Source organism: Dermacentor variabilis, chromosome 2 (assembly GCF_050947875.1).
Source record: "Dermacentor variabilis isolate Ectoservices chromosome 2, ASM5094787v1, whole genome shotgun sequence".
In the NCBI taxonomy this organism is placed as follows: domain Eukaryota; kingdom Metazoa; phylum Arthropoda; class Arachnida; order Ixodida; family Ixodidae; genus Dermacentor; species Dermacentor variabilis.
The window spans coordinates 78,487,594-78,505,586 of NC_134569.1; the positions used below are offsets into that span (position 1 = coordinate 78,487,594).

Here is a 17,993-nt window from a genome sequence, read left to right on the forward strand (position 1 = left end):
AGCTATGCTTATATGCAAATGCGCTGGGACTACCAAATCGCTGATTTCCAACACTTATTACTGGTGTTCCTGGCACGTGTGCTTTGGAATGCTTTGAGGTTTTTTGTTTGTGTGTTTCTCTAAATATATTTTTTAAAAAAACAAGGATACATGGGTATCCCTCACTCAAGAAAGAAACAATTGCTGGATAGGTTTGCCAGTTGGTCCCAAAAATAAGGATTGCAACTATGTCGGCAGCCTCAGCGGTTTCAGTAACCGCCAAGCCTGCAAGCCCAGTGAGAGTTTTATGCAAAAGTGATAGATACTATATAGGGAGAGCACGTTGAGTGGCATATTTGGGACTTGGTTATGGGCATAGAAAATTATTTGCCATTGCTCTACCGCTGTGTTTTGAACATAATTACACTTTTCCAAAGTTTCCCTTTTTTGTTTTTGCTGAATAAACCTCCCCATAGGTTTCCGCTTATCACCTTTTCATGTACAGTCCTCATCATGCTTAACCCAGATATGCATTAAACACCTTGAGTGAGCACTTTCATGACATATTCAGCTGGTAATTTCAGAGCATGCCACTTAGTCATGCAAGGTAGCATTCAAGCTTTGGTTCAAGAATAATTTGGCTCTAACACTGATACTAACTAAATTTCATTGCACATATTGATGCTGGCTTTTAGTCCTGTAATAAAGCGTGGTCACTGCTTTTCATGACCATTGTAGTATTTCCTGCAGATTCTGAAATGACCAAAGATGCCATTACACACGAAAAATATATATATACGTATAAACTTCAAAGGCTTTAAGAACAAGCTCCAACGCTTGTGCGCACCAGACTTTCACACATTTAAAAAAAAAGATAAGTAACAGATTACAATTCTTTCAGAACTGTGATTGATTACAGTTACCAATCACTGCCCTGTGAAAGTGATTGAGCAATTATTAAAAAGTAATCCTTTACTTTAATGATACTTTCCACCTTGTTAACATTGCACAAATTCAGTTCATAGTACGAGCTGGCCTGGCTCTTTCAGTGTATGCTCTCCAGCCCTTCACATGTTCATCTTCAGTAAGAATCGGTCTTCAAAATTTTCTTCTTTGGTAATCTTCCCTCATTTTCTTGTGGAGACATCTCCAGTGATATTAAACACTCACTTGATGTCCACACTATAGAGAAGGGCTGTGTCATAATGTACGACCACCTTGCTCACAAGATTGTGGTTACTCAATGCTGCGATGCTCAGGCCTGGGTCCTCTGTGAAGTGCATCACTTCATTGTTGCTGGGGCTAGAGGAAGGCACTCCCAGTAGGGAAAGCGAAAAACTGAAAAATCTTCCATAGGTGATTATCTGGCACCGTCTGAAGTGTCCACTGCTGTCTAGCCATAGAAGCACATTTCAGTTTATCGACCAACATCTGGTGATCCTTCTCCCGGCACCCTTCATTCGTTATCAATATAGACTTAAAAACTAATTGTAATGAACGCCACCAAACGCTTACATTCCTTCAAAAGGTAGCCAGATCTAGTAATATAATATAAAGCTGCATGTTACTCAGCCCTAAAATGCTCATGTGTTACAATTGCAAAAATAGGTGTACATGAGTCTCGCATATCTCAAACAGATAAAACCATTTGCACTAAGCGAAGAATTGAAGAGCAGCTCTTACTGCCTATGAAGGCCACATAAGGGTGCTTCCAGGAGAGAGAAACTTATTACGAGATAAAAGCTGAGAGGTCGGACTTGCAAGAAGGATGTAGAAATGTGAAAGCCTACCATGATCATGTAATCGAGGTGTAGCTACAGGACGCTGATTGTGGGAAGAGGGTAACCCATGTATGTGTTTTCATCCCTTTGGACACTGTACTTCCCTCCAAATTTAAGTGCTTAAAGCTGCGTCCCCCATTATAGCTTGTTTCATCAGATATGTAATTGGTCACATGTAATTAGTGGCTGAAAAAAAGTAATGAGTTGCAGTGAGCACTACGGAGTAAAAGTAATTGTTAAACTGCAAAATTACCAAAAAGGCATAATTGATTGCAAGTAATTAATTAGATGCAATTCGTTACGTACAGGTCTGGTGTACGCTCAGCACTGCCACACAGAGGTTGGAGCCAGAACTGGAAATTTCAAAAATAAAAATAAAGGAACGTTCTGGAAGAGGCATTGTGTTAAGTATGATGAGGTCTGAACATAGGTCAAGACTTGGATGGCCATTGTGAGAGTGTATGTATTGGAATTTTTTCCACTTGATCAAATAAGGGCTTTATGTTTTCTGATAGATTAACATGTGGTATAGGCATGTCACACATATTGCATATTACCTCCTCGTGCTGCTGCTTACTTGCCATGTGTCCTCACTTATCAACTGCAGCCTTGAGCTGCTTAGGTTTGCATATGAATGTCTCTTTGGCTTTGTGCACGAGAGGCAGCAACAAGAAGTATTGTATCGCATTCCCAATCTAGTACGGACTTGTTTTCCTGAGCACTGACATTTGTAATTGCCTCGGGACACTTTGCGCGGTCTTGCTTTCAAGGATACTTTGTAAATATTGTAGTATTTTAATTGTGCAAGCAAGAAGCAAGCTGTTTTTCTCCAAATGTCCTTTGTTTATATGTGTATGTGTTAGCATCCAGCTTTGCTGTTGGTCCTTTCCATAGGGAATGTTGTTCTTCCTATTTGAGAATTGTGTATACGGATTTCTGCAAATACATGTCTATTTTTTTTCTACTTAACACAAGGAAGCCATGGCTGGAAAGGAATCTTGTTACCTGTGTGTAGCACATGCAGTACCAAGCAGTTGCAGTCTTGCACAGCGACAGATGCTGTAATATAATTCCTTTAACACAAAGCTTTGAAAATAAATAAATAAAACAGCACACTCGCATCACAACAGTATAAAAACAAGCATGCACCGTAATTGCTTTATACAGCGTGGGAAGCAGCCCGGTGCTCATCTACAATTGTACAGCTTTCCAATCTTTTAAAGGAGCCTTGAACCACCCCTCAGACTTGATGAAATAACATAGTCCGCGGGTAGCATATGCTGCTGCGAACATCTCGGCCAAATTTTGCTGTCTTGCGCGGTGCATGGGGCTCGCAAGCGGATTGCGAAGTCGCCTTTCTCTAAAACGCTCTCTCTTCAACAGGAGCCTGCCTCCTTACTCTCTTATGGAGGCAGGCTTATGCTTTATTTCGTGATAAGGCAGATTCCCATATGCGACTGCTATTGGTAGCTGCAGTCGGCTAGATAGCGTAGATACTGTGGCCACCGCAGGTTGCCATAGCGAGTCCACTGACCAAGCGCACTGTGGCTCGCTGAGGACAGTGCATTTGGCTTATGTTTAGCATGTCGTACGCACCAATATCAGGAGTCGTAGCAGTACATTAATATCCAAAATGAAATTTGAACTGCGTGCCATGGTGACAATTAGAAGGCAGAGCATTGTGGGCATGCCCCACTGCGCTGTAGCCTTCACAGTGCAAGGCATTGAAGAAGAAATGGGAGCACAGCAGTGGCCATGTTTGATTGCCACTAACTCCGCTTCTGCTGAATGCATTGAAGTTCTTTTTGCAGCAAAGTATTTCTGAAATAGCCTATTTTCGCTTCAAATGCCTTTCTCCACTTCAATAAAAAGTAGTTCAGGGCTCCTTTAATAATGTCATGCAAGTTTTCACTGACAGATCTATGAGCACAACATGACCATGTGTAGAGGTGAAATGTATGAAGGTATGCCTGTGCACACAAGGCAGTGTAGATATTCGTCTGCTAGGCTGGTATAGTATCTTTCGGCAAACACCACAACTCCTACTGCTTATCGGCTTGCTGCTCTATCTGCATGTAACTGAAGTGCAGAAAGAATGTGGGTTCATACAGGTGACATGAGCTATGTCATAACTAGGACATGCTGAAAGCAATTCAGTTTTTTTTGCATCGGTGCTCATTGCAGCAAACAGGCCAAAGAGCAAAGACACACACTTGGGACAAGTGCTGGTTACATACTGGACAAACAGCATTCATGTTAAGCACAGCTATTCTTGATCCTGTCAAGCTTTGCTATGTTAAATTGTGTTGCATAATGAGAATGCAATGGTAACATTGTGTTCACACCAAGTTGAGCTAGTTGTTTGGTTATCGTGCTTATGCATCACACTATAGCATTTTGACAAGTGATGGACAAAGGAGCTTAAGGCACAGAACAAACACTGAAGGTATACTGTCCACACAGCAGTTGTCCCCATGTGAATCTTTGTGTAGTCCTGTCAGTTATTGTGGTGGCAATTGTAGTGCACAATGAGAACAAGGCACAGCAGTCATGTCACCTTGCTCACAGTCAGGTGCCTTGTGTACACACGCGTACCCTCACCCATTTTACCGCTACTGCCTGTTGTTTGTCTGATGCTGCCCAATATTTTGGATTATATTGGCATGTTGAAAGATTGAAGAGCTGCAGGTCCGACATTCTCACCAGTTATATTTCTTGGCACGCAACAATGACTAAACACCATCCCTGTGCTGTGTCCAGCTGCTCTTGACTTGCACTGTTTGAGACTGTTCACTCTCATCTTTTCGATGACTGCTGCTACAATAACAGCTGTCATTGACACTATTTTTAGAGTTTGTCGGGGACCTTGTGCGTGTGTGTGTGTTGTGGTCATGTATGTGTGTCCTTCCCCGCCGCGTATTATCCTAGTCACGTTTTAGGCGTGTGAATCGTGTGCATTTAACAAGCTGTTTTCTTATTCTTATCACCTGATGTCACCTTGCTAGTGTATTCTGATATATGCTGCTCCTTGCATGCATAACACCAGTGAGACAAGAAATCAATTTTTATTTTTGTTCTCTGTTGATGTATTGTGCTATTTAAAACAATAGTACTTTTCCAATGTATGACGGAGCTCACCTCTTGCCAAACTGATCTGTTGTATTTCACTTGTGTATGGGATATTTTGCTGTTGCCATTCACAATCTGGGTGCTGTCTCTCAGTATCATTTCTTTACCCCCAGTGTCTCTATTATTTATCGAAAGCTTGAAAAAGCTTATCCGCTATTATTTATTTCCTTCTTTCTTTGGCTTCTAAAAGCTGTTCACAGATGCCAAAAAACAAATATGAGCCATTCATTTGCATGTTTCTTGGTGACAAAAAATATTTCCCCTAAATTCAGTACACAGGCATCCTCAGTTTGGCAAAAAATCGAGAATAATATACATATTCAAGCAGCAGGCTAACTGAAAGGTCCCTCAGTGCATTTAAATAAAAAAAGCTTTTACACCAGACATTCTGTTTCAGTGAAGCCGTTAGTAGAAATAATACTACTAATGCCTTTGTATGTCAGAGGTAATTCCGGAAAAAGCTCCCGCCCTCTTCTTTTTTTCTTTCAACTGAAGCTTGTAGCCAACTTTCTTAGCAGAACAAAGCCGCAAGCAGAAACATATTACTTAAATGAAACTGAAGAGGTTATCCTGGCCACAGGCTAAACATGCTGTTCTAATTGTTTGTTACCCTTGAAGTAACAGTTGCATGTTCTGTTTTCTACATGCTTCTGTCTCCTTCACCCAGCCACTCGCATAGCCAGGAAAGAGAAGTTGAATGTCAGCCTCTACACCAATTCTTTTGCTTTAAGCAGTTGCTGAAATATAATACTTCACATCATTTCTCATCCTTCCCAACATATACATGGTTGGTTCATAAAACGTGTTTCCAAATGCATAAAATCTCGTAGCTGGTGCAAAATATGCTGCTATGTATTGCCAATTTCCGCAAGCACCAGTCAGTGTGTGCTGTCACTAGCATTTGCTTGATACCGAAGCAAACACTGCTTGCTTCCAGGATCACCTCAGCCCAGAGTGAAAGGTGTAGTAATTGTTTGCTTTGTCAACTGGTTACACTATAAAAAGAACAAAAAAAAGCAGCAATTGTCAAAGTTGGCCAGGATGGTACAGTTTTTAGAAAGTGTAAGGTTTCAGTAATGTAATTCCATCCTTTCAAACTGAAGCTGGTGACTGCATGCTTTCTGTACTTCTTACAACTTTGGTTGAAACTGCAAGCAACACGATTACTGAGAAGCACGACTGTAGTGAAGCGAAATTTCTAGGAAAACAGTAGATTTGCTGACATTGGATGTTTTAATGCTTGTGCAAAGTAAGCCCTTATTTCTTAACTGCAAGTGCTAAATGTACGTTGCACAGCTTCGGCCCCCAGTCATGTTAGTCTTCTATTGTTCTATCAGACATATTCGCTGATTAATGTTTTAATTGCATAAGGTTGGTTTTGTAACTTGTGTCATGTGCATGAAGCAGTCAAAGCTTCTTTTGGTACAGACCAGAAGTTTTCGGCAGGAACTTGCTTGCACTGGAGCAGCCTAGCTGCATCTTTGATAACACCGTGGCAGAAGCCCCCATTACTTGTTTTTACGTTACTCACTGAAGAAATGCCAACCAAAATGAAAAAAGGAGCTGTGATGCTACATGAGTCATTATTTTATTACAACTCTCCACTTACAAACATTTCTTTTTCTCCATTTCATACAACACTGCATCACCGGTACAACTTTCCAAAGATTTACAGTGTAGTCCTGATTGTGGAGCTTGGTGACTTTCCCTTTTCTTTTTTCCTTCTCGTTTGAGTAACAGAGTTTGCCTCTTGACGGCAACACCTTGACTCACAATCACTGTTCCGTAGTCCCTGGGCCTCAGAAGGGGGTCCGTGTAACATTAACACACTTTTTATCACATGTAGCATGGAAATAAAACATATCGTGAAAATGAAAACTGGGTCTCTCTGTGAACCTCTCATCTACTGTACTGCACCAACTGTGTGATGCAAAGCACTCCTCATTCTCTCCTGGTTGCCTGCTACCTTCTCTCAGTCAAAAGTGCATACATGCCTGATGTTGGTGAGTCATCCTTACACTCTTAAAGAAACACGCCTCAACTTGAAGCAGTTGCTCAACTTCTTAGAGCATGGGATATAGCACTGCCCTTCATCTGTAAAGTAATGTTGCTCTTCAGTAAACCTCCCTCATCTAATTCCTGCAATAAGGGGATGCTTCAAACACACTGCTCTGCTCTTTTTGAACATTGCAAAAGCCTGACAACCTTATTACAGCTTAGGGAACACAGAGAAACACAGCGACTACTTCTGTTGTGGGACTCGAGTAATCGCTGCACCTTCCACTCTCTGAAGGTCGAGAAGCTGCTTCATATTGAGGAAAATTCAATGTTGCCAATCAAGCGTGCACTTGAAAAAAAAAAAAAGTTGCTACTGACTTTTCTAAATGTTCCACATGTCACACTTCAAAGGAACACGCAACGTACTGCTATTCAATAAAAATTAACTTCCATATCTAAGCTTTCTTTTAGTTACAAAAGCGGCAGCTATGACAGCCTAGGAAGACGTTCAACAGAAACCTGGCCTAATATGTTGGATATTAAGTGTTCCCACTGAGTGTGACAAGTAATTGAGTCGTCGGAATATAGATGCTGATGAGAGGCGCTCTAGTGAACTTGCAAGAAAACTGCCTATGCAGGAATGTTGGTACTACAAGCTGAATCTCTTGCTTGGTCATTTGCAAAGGCAATGGCATTGAGGTTGACACTGTTAACCTTACAGCACAGAGACTTCACTTCTTGAAACAGTTCTCATCAAAGCATGCTTGCAACTAATGGTAGAAACCAAACTTAAGAAACTGTGCTTGGCAAACATAAAAAGGTTGCATGAGCAAGCACTTTGCTCTGTGCATCGTTCTTGTGCAACTAATTCGCAGTAAGGCAAGGTCTTGCCAAGAAAACATAATTGGAGGCAAGTTTCTTATTATTTACCTTTCATGCAGACCAGCCACCTTATGGCAGGCTGAAGAAGCATTCACTAAAGTAGGAAATGAGTAGCAAGTGATAGAGGCATTGCTTAATAAAGCCATACATTTAAAACACTGGTAAGGAGAAAAAGTGTCAGCAGTGGAAAGCAGTGAAAAGAAATATTGCTTTGGTGTTATTACAGAGCTGTGGCTAAATTCTAGGATGGACAGTTCTCTTGCCACTTGCAGCAGATGCGAGCTAAATAATCCAGGAAGAGACAAAGCTGGTGAATTCGCAGACGGGCCACATTTCTTTCCATCAGCATTACTGTATTACTAAAATGTAAAGCTACCAATGTCCACGACAATGACAACTAAAATACAAGAAAGTACCTAGATGGGAAGCAAATGATGCTATGGAATATAAGAAAAACATCTGCAATGATGGCACTTCTAAAAAAAAACACCACCATTGTTTCACTTGTGACTGCACCAAGAAAATGGTCAGAATAAGTAAACTAACAGCATGAAAGTAGAACTAGAACAAAAGAAAAGGGAAGGAACAAAACATCGTCATTAACATTTTGTTCTTGCGTCCTAGCTTTACTTTCACACTTTTTAGTTTATGTTCAACCAACTAGCCCAAATCTGCACCTGGCAGCATAAATGATTTTGAAAAATGCCTTTTGGCTTCATGCTCAATGACGTCTGTTGCAAAAGAAAAGAGAGGAAAAAAAAAAGGACGTACAGCTTAAAATTATCGCACCACAATACATCCTTGTCTCTGAAATAACTACCTTGTCATATTATTTTGCTAAGCTATATTTTCAGCATATTTGGTTAACATTGAACAGCAACTTAACACACTGCACAGAAACATGGGTAGCCTTAAAGGGGCCCTGAAACACTTTTCTAACTAATCATGGAATAACATCACTATTAAGTTATGTCGTCTCGTAAATCTCCTGCCACAATATATTTTCGAATCCTTGAACCACAGGAAAAGTTAAACTGGACCAATGCGCAGCTTTCTTTCTCATTTCCACTAGCACGCTGGAGGCTACACAGGAGAGACAGCAAGGGGGCACAAAGGAGCAATGCCCCGCTGGCCCTGCCCAAAGGTTGAACGTCTCAGTGGCGAGACGTTGAATAGCAACATGCAACTGTTGTGTGTAGACTGGCGATGAAAAGATGAAATGGTTTTTCTATTGTTTTGAGGCCACAGATGTATAAATATATTTTCCATTTATTTACCTCAAATGAGCAATAATTGTATTCGTACTGAGAATGTTGTCACGAGCACGAAACCAGCCAACAGCGTTGGTGGGTCTAACTGCTAGCGATGCCACTGACGACATCGCGAAGGAGAGAGCAAGCAATTTTTTACTGCTTTTGACAGAACATTTTAAATTGCCTGCTACAAGCAGTGCAATAATATTCAGCTCACATGTTCACAGGAGCTTCTTTAACACATCGGCGAACTTTTCTTGCTATGTTCAAAGAGTGTTTCAGGGCACCTTCAGGGCCAGCTTCGTGAAACATGTTACAAATGCAGGGTCACATACCAAACTTGCATGACAACCTGTACGTATGATTATCAAATGGAATTTCTTAAAGCCAGAAACGAGTTTTAAAATATTGTAAATTTAAAAAAATATTTGGCAAGTTGTAGCAAGCACGAAAGCATGAGCAGTTACACATACCAAATTGCTGAAACATGCAACACTCAACAAGTTTCGAAACTTAAAACAGCGGCACGAAACTGGACAAGAAAGTGAGACACAGTGGCACTGGTCTAAATTTTAAAATCACGTTCCAACTAGCCCAACAGTAAACTCTTCTAAATTCCACAAGTGTCGCATGTATACACGAAAGACTCAGTCATGCACTTTGATGCATCAAGTGCACCTACATTACACGAAAGAAGTAAAGGAAGACTGCCACAAAATAAACCGCCCCACAGGCAGGAATGTGGATTTTTTTTTTCATTGCATTGCAACGGCAACTGAAAATAGTTACTGAGAATATAGAGAATAAGTGGCGACAGTTAGAGGGACACTAAAGAAAAGCACTGAATCAGTTTGAAATTATGAATTTCTTTGAAATTTTGCTTAATTTTGCGGCAGGACGTTTATTACTGAAAGATAAGATGAAGATGAAACTTCGACATTTTAAATTTCGTACCAGAGCCCCGGCACTGCTACGCAAGTGTGACACCATGGATTTCAAAGTATTCTTTTCTTCGCATTTGGGCAGCAATGGCGCAGTAAATGTTCTTAAACTAAGTTCACTCTTTGAATCCTTTTGAAAAACATCGACAATGACAGCATTTAAATTAAGAATGACTTCCCTACCCTATCATCCATATTACACCAACAAAATGGCCAGCATAAGTAAACTAACAGCACGAAAGTAGAATTGGAACACAAGAGTAGTCTATCTTCACTGATGGAAAAATACTGTGGAGAACCATTAACGACAATTGAGTGAGGAAATAGGCGAACACTTTTAGAAAGCTATTCAAAAGGAAGGGTCCACTTGACAACTTATATTTGTTGCAGTGAGGGTCTTTAGGTAGCGTCTGTTGTCGTGTTGTGCTGTTCCGTAGAGAACATAACCGTTAACGAGCACATTTCTAGTGGTAGTATAAGTGGACAGTATGTGCATCTGCATAAGCTACAACAGCTGGCATTCGACAACGAACATGCCTCACAATGCAAGCTCGCACGCCCTTTACATCGGCGCTTTTGTTCCAACCTCCGACCACCAACCGCTGGCCACTGCCAACCGCGAAACACGGAAACGGGCGAAAGAGCCAAAGAATGCTACTCGCCTTAAAATTAACTATGCTGAGCAGATGTAATAAAAATCCATGATGTCAAAGCACACTGGTGCGTGAGCTTCAAGGTGGTGTTGCCACAAGTCTTTCGTACTTGCATCTTTCATGCTCACCAAGCCTCCTTTGCGGTAAGAGCAGCTTTTTTGGTACCGTAGGAGGGTAACTCACTAACAGAGCTCTGAACTAATATTTCTCTCTTTGGTGTCCCTTTAGAGTGCCACTAAAAACAGGCAAATACTGCAAAATGTAAAGGGAAGGACAACAAATTCAGTGTGTAACAGTGAATGAAACCAGCAATAATTTCAACAAGGGAAGCACAGTTATAGTGCAAATGACTGGCTGTAAATGCCATGACACTTCTGACAAAAGGAACATCAGACTTGCAAAGACAACACAATGCTGTCATACAAAAGGTAACGCTTACACAGAAAAGGAAAAGTAGTATAGTACATCGACACTGCAATGTTTCCAGTGAAATATGAGATTAGGCCAGGTTATTCACCAGGTAACATTTTTCTATGCACAGGGATACAATTGAACCTCATTACATTGAGTAGTGACACAACTGATAGTGAGGGTAATGTGTAACTCGAATAATTGCACACTGTGAGAGATACATTTTAAAGTAATTATTTATATAACTTTAACTATCTAAACCTTGTTACGTATTGTGAAGCCCCCCTTACCCAATGCCCTTTTCAATACTGTAAGGCATTTTGAATAAATAAATAAATAAAAGGTAATTTCACTGCATTTTACAAAAGACACAGCACAAGAACTTGTCGCAAAAATTTCGCTCAGCTTTGCATGAAATTTGGTGGTAATCATTATGAATCAGTCTGAAGATTTTTATAATGTGCTACAGTCAAACTGTGCTAACTTGAATTCTTAAAGTTGGCATATTTTTGTTTACATTACAGACCAACCAGCCTTAAAATTTGAAAGTTAGTTTAGCTTCAGTTGAAAGCTACTAAAATTTTGTGAAGAATACTAAAAGTTGTCTCACTACTGAAGATGTTGACTGTCTATTAGAATTTTCGCCAACTGTACTGGTGCCCTGAACAGTCCTCCTGCTGTATAGTCACAGCAAAAATGACCGGCTCCAAAAAAAAAAAAAAAAAAAAAAAAGAAAGAAAGAAAGCAAACTTTCGTCAAGTTTATCAAATATTCATGTACCATTGGCTGAAATTTTGAATGCTATTATATACCTGTTTTATAAGTTGGAGGCACTGCTGTGGGTAGGTCTGAATGATTGGGCGGGCCGAAAATATCGGGCTATGAAAAATAGGTCAATTGTTTGTTGTGCATTAATTTAAAATTGATGCTGTTTTAAAGCGGACACAAAAATTTTGTACATACTAGAATTTTTTGTATCAATAAGACAATTGTAAAGAACCTCTGAACATTGGACATTTTACAATAAAATCATAAAAGTTAGCAGGTATGGCATTATCAGGTGCTTGAAATAAATAAAGCGTACAGTACAAAACAAGGGCCAGACCTGTTATATAATCATACATAGTCTGTACTAGACAATTCTGTGCAAAGCACAGGCTGTGACCATGTTCAATAGCAGAGAGAGAGGATCCTGTGGGATCCTGTGCACATGCATGCCAAATATCTGAGTAGCAAATGTGTGGCCATGTTATTTGCGTCCTGTTGCAGTAACACTCGTCAATGCCAATGGCAGCCTGAATATCAAACGCGGGTACGTCCCGACTATTCATTCCTTATTCTCCTCAGGCCCAGGAAAAGCCTAATGACACTATGCTTTTTATATTCAACTCTTGTTGCCAGGTAGTCTCTCATGAAAAAAGTATGCAGAAATAATTGCAGATGACTGTCGAAGTAAGTGAGCAGCTTCCCAAATCCGCTGAATTATCCGTGAAAGTCGCTGGCACAATGTTTCTTCCTGTTCCTCTGCAGTCATGGTGGCCTCCCGGTGATGCCAAGCCTCATGTCATTTTTCCAAGTTCTGTTCCTTTTCTGCTACAGTCTTGCTGACCCACAAGGCTCTGTTGTGATGTCAGCATCTCTCCCAACCATTGAAATCCAGAGACAATGGCAACTTTCCCTCTCCCCCAGTAACCTACTTTCTGTCCAGTAGGTCCGTCTCCATAGCAGCTCTCCCCTCCTTCCTGCAGCACTACCCTCTCCTGATTCTATCAGCAAAAAAATTTCTGCCACTGACCACGAAAAACGGAGAAAAAAGACAAAAAAAAAAACTAATCACTTCAACACCCTTTGTTTGGTCAAATGGCATGAATATTTGACTTAGCAGCGCCTCTATGTGTGTAGACGATGTGACATCTCTAACGCTTGTTCTGGTATAAACCTATTTTGCTTGCCTTTAAAACACAGATAAAGCGTAATGCAGCGGTTCATTGGGTAGACTTTTTCATTTCAGATAGCAGCAACATTTCATGGCATGTCAGATGTGGGTACCTCCCAGCCATTTTTCATTGTCGGAGATAGCACAGTAGATTTCCATTATTTCGACTCTACTTAAGTTGATTTTAGGGTTAATTCAATTCTGACTGAAGGTCCTGGCAAGCACCGACGCATTTCTATGGGCCAAAATTTGTGTTACTTTGATCCCAAACAATTGGCCTTCGCCAGATAATTTGAACTTGACCTGCCAGCTCGCACCCGCCTGACCCCTATGGTGGCCCCAATAGAGACCCCATTAGTCACAGCATCTGTCTCGACAGAGCTTAAGGGTAGTGAATGAATTAAACACATGTTGTCTCCTGTTGTTCACAATTGGCTGATTACTGTATTTACCTGATTCAAAGGCACACTTCCTTTATTCCCAGGCAAATTGGACCGAAAATTACCTGCATAGTGCAAACAGACACGAAATCCAAACCGCCTTTGCAGCACTTGTATGACATAAGAAGAACGTACTGCGGCAAAAATCACTTTAAATAGTTGGGCATCGCCAAATAGCTCGGACTTCGCTGTGGGACGGCGGCACCATCTAGAAGCGATGGCTCACACTACTTCACCTGCAACAATGGAAGGTAGAAGGGGGAGGGGAAGCTGGCCTGCGCATGTGGGTGGTTGGCCACTGGTGGAGAGGGCAAAGGGGCTACGACGTGGAGACCCGCGATGAGGCGGGAAAGAGGGCACCAGAGGTCATGGCCTCACGTTGCACATGCAATGCGCCGCTTGGCAATTGTGCAGACAGTTGCATCTGCACCTCCCAGGGGAGGTCGGTACCTCAAACAAATGGCACAGAAAGCCAGCTTGCTTCTTTCAATCCCTATAGCGCTGGCTGTTTAAAAGTACCCTGCATTCTTTGCAAAGATGAATAAAAGTGTTCGGTTTCACTTCGCACTCACATTGAATAAACACAAACACGTGTTTAAGTACTTGCATATTTACAGAAAGCTCCACTGTATATAGATTCCAACAGGGCACATCGGATCTGCTGTATTTTTTCTTGCTAAAAAGTCGGGTGGGCATTAGATTTATACTTTGTTTAGGAGTGTTAACGTCATTTCTACGTCAGTTTTTTTACTTTTGACACACTGAAAGTGGTTGCACCACTGTTTTGGGGATGTGTTTATGGCACAGGCAAACACTGCCAAATGAATCAGCAGTGTGTTTTGCCATTTTTCTGCAATGTGTATAATTTGACCCACTGAATAATTCTATCAATTTCATCAGTCCTGTCAGGGTCAAATTAATGGAAGTCAACTGTACAATAAATAGTCTCACACAAAGCAGTATCAATTGTCTTTAAATGCAATGACAACAACATGATTAAACTATTGATATTGGCTGCCCACTCTTCAATTTAGACATTTTTTCCCCATCACTTCAATTGTTATTTTTAATAGCAAAGCTGACATGCAACAGGTTAGATATGAGGTCTGAGGAGGCTCTGCATCTTCTGCTTAACAGCAATTTTTGGCCGCAATCTGTGCCCTGAGAAGCCAAAAAGTTTCAATGAAATGGAAGTTTTGTTTGAATTAAGTGGTTTCACTCTGCTTTCAAAATGCAAAGGGCAAAATACTGGACATTTGCTTGAATTACAACAGAATATTTTATTTTGCTTCCGGCTTCTACTTTGGATTATCACAAACTGACTGGATACTTCAGCTTCTTATCATTCTATCCCATAAGCTGGTGGCAGCTTGTTATGACTAGTGTGCATAATCTCTGGCTAAGTTGCAGCTAACTAGTACTGTATTGCCAACAGCATGACACAGTGATGCCTTCACGTGCTTACCTTCAAAAACCTTCTTACTTGTCAAGCTTGAACATGGCATCTCGATACTGCAGTGCTTAATGTGAGCCGTGCGATCACAATCAAGCTCGAATTCTTGTACATCTTTTTGCTGTACAAATGGCCACTTTTGACTTCCTACACAATCATGCCATTTCAACCGCACTCTTTTATTGGAGTGCCCTGAAGAAAAGCTAGGGTTTCGGGCAAGATCAACCAGGATAACTGATGTTAGACTTAGCGGTCAAATGGCCAACTGAAGCACCAAGTCGAAAGTTATGAGCGACAAGATGAACGGCAGCAATTTTGTTGACGGCTGTAAAATATGCAGTACAGACCATGCACATCATGAAAACAAAATAAAGAAAAGCATCATATGGCATCCAAATTTAAGTTCTCGTCACAAATCTTTTCCAAGAATTCCTTGAAGGCACCTTATATGAATTGAATTATCAGCAATAAAATGTTGCTGATGCCATGCACCAGTGGACTTCCCCTCTCCTTCCATTGCAGCACTCACTATAGGTGGGACCTAACACTAAAGTCATGTTACAAGTTAGGTTAGGCCAGCTCTTCCCACCATCATTGCTCTTTCTGTAAAACGACTTAGGCACAGTCCACTCAATATCCCTAATGCTACTCAAAGTGCAAGTTAAAGGCATTGCAAACTTAAATGAAGCTCAAGTTTCACGGCAGCACTCTTCTGTGGAGTCTAATTGCTGATTCATCCATGTACACTTTTGAAATGAATGTCACATGCAATACAGCAATAGCTTTTTTCGCTAAGTGTCCTGCTTCATTGTAATGAGGTTCAAATCCCAAAAATGTTATTCAATTCAGTTCTTTTTTTGGAATAAGTGTCCATTTCACACTGGCAGTGTAGCTCAAACATGGCAAACAAGAAGTAATCTCACTCTTACATACCTGATTTTGTTGATATTGGAAGCACTGCTAATGATGGGTAGAAATACGTAGAAAATAAATCAGTGAATTGATTTGCGAGCCTTGAGGTAGATTCAGTAATTTTGACCACAGAACGATCTGCTGCAACAGGACACTATAACCAATGTGCAAGGCTCCGAGCTGGATGAAATAAAAAAAAATGAAGATCATCTGTGAGGTCTTCCTCACCATAATGGGATTCTGATGTGCAGTGACAAATGACAGCAGATAGCTGGAGGAATGGGCCACCTTGGACGCACTGCACCTTCAATTCTCCTTTCATCAGGCAGCTATATCGACATTTGCTGTTAAAGCAAAAAGACAATTTCAGTATGTTATAGAAAGTCACAACTATCACAATATGCAAAGTCATGCCTCCTGTCCCACATCGCCTCCAGCAGAGAAACCATAAGTACTGTATGAAAAAGGGAGGCAAGAGGAAGAAACAGTTCACGTTTACATTCAATGTTACCATGTTATGTGTCAAGCCGCATGCATTCAGCTAGCTCTATCATGCAATCTTTTTTATTTTTATTTTATAATACTGTCAGCCCGTGAAGGGCCATTACAGGAGTGGAAAATACAAACACATACAAGGATACAGTATGACAACAAAAGCAAGTAAATGAACAACTGTAGACATTTCAGCAGGGACGTGAATCAGTTTAAATTCTATGCACCTTACAAACTTCCCCCAAAAAATAAGAAGCAAAATGAACAGATACACCTTTGGCAAAGTTATGATATACATATTAGTTATCGGCAAAAAGAATAACGTGTACACATTGCAAAAATTCCTCAACGCATGAGGCCGACATGACAGAGTCGGGGAGCGCATTCCATTCCGTAATACCTCTCGGGACAAAGCTGTACTTAAAACAGTCACTTCTGACTTGAGGGGGTGTGATGTACTGGCTATGACGATGTCTGGATATTTCATTTGTCAAGATTTTGAAGAAGTTGTGTTTGTCGACAAGCAAGTGACCATTAATGATAAGGTAAATTAGTTTCAGTCGCTCATACCTGGTACGCAAATCTAACGGAGGTAAGTCGGCAAGTTTACAAAGTTCAGTGGGGGATTGGCAGTAGCGACACTTGTTAAATATGAACTTTGATGCTAACCTCTGGATTCTGTCAATCTTTTGTTGGTTGGATTTAGTGTAGGGATCCCATACAGCTTTAGCATACTCCAAGATAGGACATATTGCTACGGGGTAGTATTTCCAATGACGAAGAGCCGAGCAGGAAGAAGACGAAGACGACGATTGGAAGCTAGCGCGGGCTGTTGCCTCTTCGTCAACTGCGGCGTATCGCCTTGTAAATATACTTGTAAATAGCTTTTCGTCGGTGTCTTCCTACGTAACATATTTGGTGGAGGTGGATGTTCCCTGTACCTCGTCACGGAGCTTCGCAGTGGACGGTACGTCGAGCCTTCCTTCATGGCTCCTGGTGACGACAACCCGACTCCGCCGGCTCCGACACCTGCTGCCACTTCGACGACCTACATCACCCTCTCCGCTCCCCGTGATCCTGGCGTATTCTCGGCAAAAGATGGGGAAGACGTCGAGGACTGGATCAGCCTGTACGAACACGTCAGCCGCAATAACCGGTGGGACCCTACTATCATGCTCGCCAACGTCGTCTTTTACCTCGGTGGCACACCTCAAGTTTGGTATCGGACGCACGAAGATGAGCTGACCAGTTGGGATTCGCTTAAGCAAAAGCTTCGAGACTTGTTCGGCAACCCCTACGGTCACCAACTTGTCGCGCAGAAGGCGCTTTCCGGTCGTGTACAGACGTCAACGGAGCCCTACGTCACGTACATTCAGGACGTCTTGGCTCTATGCCGCAAAGTTGACGCACACGTGGGTGAGTCCGACAAGGTCTCCCACATCCTCAAAGGCATTGCCGATGATGCCTTCAACTTGCTCGTATTTAACAACGTCGCGACGGTGGATGCAGTTATAAAAGAGTGCCGCCGCCTGGAATTCGCTAAAAGCCGACGTATCGACCAACAGTTCGCCCATCTGCCCAACACCCCAGCGACATCTTCCTGTGCCGACGCTCCTCGTCCCAACAACACTGGCGATGTTACCAGGATTGTTCGGCGTGATATCGAGGCCGCCTATCCGGCTGCGTTCGACTCCAGCCCCTCCAATGCACCTGCAGTCACTGTTTCCCTGATC

At 41.6% G+C, this 17,993-nt stretch overlaps 1 protein-coding gene across 2 annotated transcripts in view; it reads right to left on the reverse strand.

Moving 5' to 3' along the window:
- Positions 1-6,458: 6,458 nt before the first annotated feature.
- The window catches only part of LOC142572147 (uncharacterized), a 35,852-nt gene continuing 24,317 nt past the window's right edge, over positions 6,459-17,993 (reverse strand). Inside the window, exon 6 of one of the 2 annotated variants that reach the window (XM_075681053.1) lies at positions 6,459-16,112. The gene's annotated coding sequence lies outside the window, so the exon portion shown is untranslated. Of the gene's footprint in view, positions 16,223-17,993 lie in introns of both variants that reach the window. The other variant, XM_075681054.1, reaches the window with a different exon arrangement.